The 7,395-nt window shown below is 40.1% G+C and overlaps 1 non-coding gene across 1 annotated transcript; it reads right to left on the bottom strand.

Moving 5' to 3' along the window:
* Positions 1-708: 708 nt before the first annotated feature.
* Positions 709-815, bottom strand: LOC117862291 (small nucleolar RNA R71). Its single transcript, XR_004641946.1, has one exon. It is a non-coding gene; the product is annotated as a small nucleolar RNA R71 (small nucleolar RNA).
* Between the last annotated feature and the right edge of the window lie 6,580 nt (positions 816-7,395).

Here is a 7,395-nt window from a genome sequence, read left to right on the forward strand (position 1 = left end):
TCTTTTATTTTTAATCTTTTTGTTTTTGTGCAATCTCAATTAAAATTTCAGATCTAGTCCTTGTATATGTGTTTTTGCTTTCACTAACGCCAATAGGAGATGGATAGCTACCTCCCCAACAAATCGAAAATTTTTGTGGATGATCTAGAAAAACTTTACAAGCAAAGGACACGATTAGCAAAAGCAAGAAAGCTGGAGATCAAAGATTCGATTGTTAAGGAAGAATTGGAAGTGTTGGAAACATCATCATTGTCATCATCTACTCCAAAGTCGACACCACCAGCTAGTCCAGGAGGAGTGGTAGTTGCTCCAGAAGTACCGCAAGCATCTGCAATGGGAGATCAACCGAAGCAAGAGCGTACTATCGGGGAGCTGTGCATCTCGAACATCATCGACTTACCTATCCATGAGTTGGGAGGCATTGGGCAACCATTCACAATCTCAAATTCAACACTGAGGATGGTGCAGTGTTCATTTTTCACTGGCAAGGAGGATGCTAACCTTCATCTACAAGCATTTACGCAGCTATGCAACACCTTCAACGTGAATGGAGTTAGCAACAATCAACTAAGAGCAAGGTTATTTCCCTACTCTCTACTCAAAGGAGCGCTTCAATGGTTTTATGATCTACCTATAGTAACAATTCAGAATTGGGATGAGTTGATGAAGTCTTTTATAACAGAGTATTATTCGCCAGCCAAGACTCAGAATCTGAGGAGCAAGATAGCTGCTTTTGCTCAGTATGCTTCTGAAACTATTGTTGAAGCCTATCAACACTTTAATGACTATGTCTGTGCAGTTCCACATCATAAATTCCTGAGGCGGGATCTAGTCTAGAAGTTCTATCAAGGGCTAACAGCAGCATCAAGGGTAATCATCGACGCATCAGCTGGAGGATCAAATATCGACCTCACCCCAACTCAAGCTTTCAAGTTATTCAACAAAGTTGCAGACAATGATGCATGGGCATCATCTGGGTGCCTGGTCCCAGTTCAACCAACTGGAAATTCTCAAGTTGTGTTCCAAGTGAGGAATGATCAATTACTTGAAGGGAAGATTAATTCACTGATGTGGACACTGGAGAAGATGGAGATAAAAGAAGCTCAAGCTATAGACCTGAAGGCAGCAGAAGCCAGATCAACATGTGAAGAGTGTGGCGACTATAGCCATGTCGAGAAGAACTATCCAAAGGAAGCAAAGTTGCTAGACTACATGAAGAAGGGAGAGTGGTTTCCACCATCCAACTATCATCATGGATAGAATAGAGCTCAATTCAATGCAAGCTCATCCATCCAGAATACAGTGCCTCTATGCATTCAGCTAAACGAGTTCATGGAGGATCAAGGCAAGATCAACAAAGACACTATCACTAAGTTCAAGGCTATGGACAAGGTTCTGGAAAATATTGATAGCAAGGTGAGAGAGGTTGAAAGCTCGAACCACCAAGTGATGAACATGACGAAGATACTGGAGACTCAAGTTACACAACTAGCTAAGCATTTTACAAGCAATGAAGGAAAATTGCCGGGACAACCGAGGAATCCAGAGTCAACTAAAGCTATTCAAACTTGCTCAGGCAAAGAAACAAAAGATCTAGAATGTTCGTCAGGAGATAGGAAGCTTAAACCATCTACTGACAGAGATGACTTCAAAGGAGAAGACACCTACCCCAGCTCCGGAGATTGAAATAGAATAGCTAGAGTTTGAGATGGTTGATCAAGATGACACCAAGATTCTGCCAGGAAAGCCACGCCATCACCTTGGTAAAATTGATGAACAGTTTGAAAAATATGTTGAAGTTGTGCGCAGGTTGAACATCAATATGCCACTGCTCGATGCTCTACAAGTTCCAACCTACACTTGATATTTTAAGGATATACTGACAAACAAGCGAGAGATCCCATAGTTTACTACAAACCATATCAAGATGACAGAATAGTGCAATGTTGCAATCGCTAATCAAGCTTCCGAGAAGAAAAGAGACCCAGGATGTCCGACCATCCCATGTTCAATTGGAGTGCCGATGTTCAAAGGGCATTATGTGATCTTGGCGCAAGTGTGAGCGTCATGCCTAAAGTTGTGTTTGAGAAGCTACATCTCCTGGAGCCAGAACCAACTGCTATGTGCCTAGAGTTCACAGACAACACAGTTCGCTATCCCAAAGGCATTGCTGAAGATGTACCTATGAAGATTGAGAATCACTTTGTCCCCATTGACTACGTGGTATTCGAGATGGAAGAAGTAGCTAAATCCCCACTCATCTTGAGAAGGCCATTCCTGAAGACCGCAAGAGTAAACATAGATATTGGGAAGGGTGAGATCAAGTTCGATATTAAGGGCACTATGAGCGCATTCAAGTTTTTCCCATGCTTTGAGGTATGCAACATGATTTCTAGCAAGTATATACTGCCACATCATCGTGTCAAGTAGGAGGAGAAGAACAAGAAGGCAGAAGAAAACAAGCCATCAGAAAAAGTTGGTACCATCCAGAAGAAAGAAGAACGCCAGCCTGTAAAGACCAAAAATATAGCCAAGTCTGTGCCTACATTGAAGCCAAAGATGGTGAAGAAGTGGGTGCCGAAGACTGCAGTGCCAACACCGAGCGCTGGTCCAATGTAAAGAATTGAAAAGTCTAGCTATAGACTATAAATGAAGCACTTTGCAGGAGGCAACCCGATCATCGAGTCAAGAATAAGCTACTAGGAGGACAACCTTGACGATATTTGAATTTTCAAGTAAGTGAGTCGTAGATTTTGCTGTCATACCTGGTAAACATTTAATATGTGGAACCTTCGGTCAAGATAATTTTTTTGGAGTTTTATTTGCTCAGTCATTTTCTATTCCTCTCCTTTTCATAAACCAATGACCTGATCCATCCCAAGATTTTATTCGATTTTTCTTGGAAAGCCAGAACCAAATATCCACATCCTATCAGACTTTTCATCTTGACCATGATGTTTAGCCTGATTTGTTTTCATGATAAACACATGAGTAGAGCCCGCGGTGTTCTTACTTTGTAAATTTTCACGCATGCTAGGACTCGTGTGACCATAGGATTTTGGTTTGCATAAACTTGAAAAAAAACCATCATTTTTCCTAGAATTAGAATTTTTCTCGACCATCTTTAATTTATTTCATTCAAAATTCCACTCTCACTTTTGGCCAAAATTAGAACCTAAACCCACTACCCCACGGTTGAAATTGAAATTACTTCATCTCAATTCATGAGAATGAACAATACCTGTGCAACCAAAATTAATGTAGTCGGAAATACTTTCAACTTACAAATATTTTTGATGTTTCGAAACTCCTCTAAAAAACATTTGAACTCATTGCTAGCTCTAAGATAATTTTTAATTTTCAAAATTAGAGGAGGATTAAGTATCTAAACATGATTTGGAAGGGTTTATGAGCTTCACTAATGCTAATGACTTGATTTGAGAGTACGAGAATCATCAAGAGGCACTCCCACCTACCACACATGCATAAAGAAACAAGGAGTAGCCTGCCATGCTTGTTTGCTGCAGCTCAAAGGACAAGACATTGAGTGAATTGAGAAAACAACAAAGCTATGACACATAGATGCATGATTTTCAACAAAATGACAGCACAAAGGAGTGGAGGAGATTGATTTGGAGATGCCCTTCACATGAAGACCTGAATTTTTTTGTACAATAATGAGCAAGTGGCCATGTGAAGAAAGATGAGGAGGAAAGGAGCCAGAAAGACACCAGGCCGTGCCCCCCTTTGGTAGGTAAGCCACTCTCATTTTTGCTCATCATATTCCACCAAGAACACCTCTGGACAGCCTCTGAAAAATTTGAAACTCCACTCATACACAAAAATTCAAGCAAATAAAAATTTCAGCAAGCACCTCTTGTTAATTCTTGCTCTTGTGCAATTCCTCACCAGCAAGAAACCCCGACAAAGTGTTTTCTTTGAAGTGTGCAGAGATGAAGAGCATTGGAAGGCTTTTTGGAAGGTCGAAGAAGTCACGATCGTCAGCCGAAGCTTCATCTACGTCAAGCACTTCGCAGCGGTACTTGGTTTTCGAGTCGCCAAGAGGCGGTGATGTCGACATGGAGGCACCGCGCAGCGACCGAATGCTACTTGGTGGGATGAACACTAGAAGCTCTTCTAGGCGGTTTGATGAACCATGTGGAATTCCCGAAGATATGCCGCAACATTCAAGGAGAGCAACTCGCTCTCAGAGTGGCTACGCCAAGAAGAAGTCGATATACGGCTTCACAATAAAGAGCAAGGAAGAAGAGGAAGTGCTAAAGACTATTGAAGGAAGACTTGTTGCCAATCATGATTTCGACAATGATATCTACAAGCTTCTGAGCAATATTGGTTGGATGCAATTTGCTCTCAATGGTCCAGTTAGTATGCAAAAGGATGTAGCCGTCAAGATGTTCATGACTATGAAGCAAGTCATGAGGTGGAACGAGGAAGGGACCAAGCAAGTTGCATGATTATAATTTAGAATAAGAGATGAAGAAAAAATTATAACATATGGCGGCGTCACTAGTATTGGCCCTAGAACTCGGTGAAGTAGAAGAACAAGAGTTGAAAGAATTTTGGAAGAAAATTTCCAAAGAAGATAATCAGCAAAGGAAAAATATTTGCAATCCCATCCTACAAATATTTCATTTTTGGATGTGTCATCGTGTCTCTGAAAGGATGAAGGAGACAAAAATTACTAACCTAGAGATGAACTGGCTTTATTGCATAGTTGTAAAGAAGCAAGTTATTGACCCCTCCTATATGATGATCAAGAGATGCCTCTCTAAAGCAATATCTGGGACTAGAGTTGTTGGATCAGGTTGCCATCTCACAATAATAGCAGCATGTTTAAAGCTAGAAATTGAAAGAATTTGTGCATGGGTTATAAAAGCTGGAAGCGTCGACGCCAAGACCATAAAGAACGCACATTTAATTGGCAGCGATGAAGAAAGTGGCTATACAATTGGGGTTACAAATTTTAAATTGCTCAATAGAAGACTTGAAATTTATCATGTGGAAAAATGATTGGCTAGAAGAGGGAGTATTATTCCTAGCAAAGAAAGGAGAAAGAGGGCAAAGAATCGATGGTGGCTCATTCTCGCAAGTAGCTCCAGAAGTACACCCGCCACCACCCAGCTCAAGCTACTGGCAAACGGAGTTTCAAAATGCACCAAGCTACGAGGGAGTTTCCGAAGGATGGCAGTAGGAGCAATGGACAGAGGTGCTGGCAAAAGCATGGGCGCAAGGCCCGTTTGCACCACAATTTCAGCAACTGGCGCATCCACCACCACCACCACCATATGCTTTTCATGGTTACATACCACCTCCTTTTAAGGGAACCCCAACATATGCCCCATTATCTGCTTAGTTCAGCCACCTGCCACTGCCACAGAGAAGTGCATGCATCATAGGAGCATATCTACAAAGAAATTTACAAGATGCAGATGCTATGAGGCAAGCCACCAAAAGGATTGAGGACGGAAACATAAGCATCGCCTATAAGTTCAGCATGATGGGAATTGTGCCTCCAGATCAGTATCAAGGTGGAGTGCAAGAGCATTACAAGCAGGGATTTCACGCGCACTAGTAGTAGGGAGAGCCACACTATGACTCGCTGCAAGAAGACTTGGATTAGAGACCGAAGGGACCAAATAAATACGCACACGTGTGGTTTGAGTTTTCTTTTCTTTATTTATTTATTTTAGCATGTGTGTTGGGTGCGTGTAGTATTTTCTATTTTACTTTTGTGTGTTATTTTCTCTTTATTTTCAGTTTGTGTGTTTATTTCAACATGTTATGTTTAAATAAAATATGCATCACCTGAACCTAATGACATGTGATTAATTGTGATGGTTTAAATACTTGTCATGTTGAAAGATGATGATCGTTGCCACTTTGTTTAATTTTTGTACTTGATTATTGCACTATTAAACTAATGCTCTCTCTAACACAAACTAAAATTGACATAAATACCGGCTTATCTTTTTGTGGAGTTTATGATAATTTGGACCAGTATATTTGTTTATTGCTCTCTCTTTTAAATAAATCAAAGGCCCTTTTATGTTTTTGGTTACAAATCATGCTGACCTTCTCAAAAATACTTCTTGCATTTGCTGTATCCATCCAAAACCAAATATTTACATCATGATGAACCATAGATTGCAAAATTTATTTTTGGTTGAATTGATTCAAGATCTACTTCTGTGGTATAAGACTTAGAAGCTGGTCATTCCTTTTTGTGTAACCTTTTTGCTAGCCTTTCTGTCCATGCATTGAGAATTTCTACATTGGAAATCTCACAAACCTCGTCGGGCATCCAAACCTAAACCCAAATATATCATTTTTGTGACTACCTGCTTGACCACAACCCAATATGAGTATGGAAAATATTTCGACGAAGATTTAAAAGATTATTCGGTGCCTTTTCAAAACAATCAAGATCTAGAGACAACCACCAGTGCGTGGAATTAAAAGCAGAGGAAATAGAGACCAGAAGGGGTCATGCCGATCGGCCTGGACACCCTCAGACCGATTGGCCTAGGGTGTTCCCCCTCTGTTGCCCCTGAAATTTGGCATGGAAGTCCCTCTAGAGGAATATAATACTTTTTTGCAGAAGATCGAAGATTTTGGTATGTAAATCATTAGTTTATCTTTCTTCCTTTTTATGCTCGAGGACGAGCATCGTCTAAGCACGGGGGGAGAGTCATCACATTATCTCTGACTACTGCTGAGTAAGTAATATGTTGCAAGAGTTCTGAGAAGCAAGAAGAAAAAGAAAAAGAAAGAAATGAGAAAAAGAAAAAGAGAAAATACTCCTCAGTTCTTTGAGCTTCATAAAGATCCCAAGTGCTTTCAAGATTAAGGATTATTCCATACTCATTATTCCAACCATGTGCAATCCGATTACGAGAAACTCATTTGTGTCTCGCGATCGCTCCTTGCCTTTACACATGTCCACTATCTAAATGTGTGTGTTCATTCTCTCCCTCTCCATAAGCAATTATTTTTCCATGACCTCTTTGACAAGTCTCAGTTAGATCCATCAGAAGTCTTTCTTATTTTGATAATATCCTGATTATAATATTTTTGCTATGACTAACCTTCCTAAAGATCTAGATAAAGCCTTACACATATTTTGAGTGACGATAGGTTGGAAAAGTTCTAGCATAGGTTTGAGAGACTTGATGAGCCGAGACAACATGAGCAATTGTACTGAATATAATTTGTTGATCTCAATTCAATTTCTTTTTGAAAAAGTTTTATTGAAAATCTTCTGAGGTTTGTTTAAAATTGTGAACAAAAGAATTAGTTTATTGTGGGATGTGCTTAAATGATAGAGAAGGCTGGTTACAACTTCAATATTGATTGACAAATCATATGAGAGCATTA

Source organism: Setaria viridis, chromosome 6 (assembly GCF_005286985.2).
Source record: "Setaria viridis chromosome 6, Setaria_viridis_v4.0, whole genome shotgun sequence".
Lineage (NCBI taxonomy): Eukaryota > Viridiplantae > Streptophyta > Magnoliopsida > Poales > Poaceae > Setaria > Setaria viridis.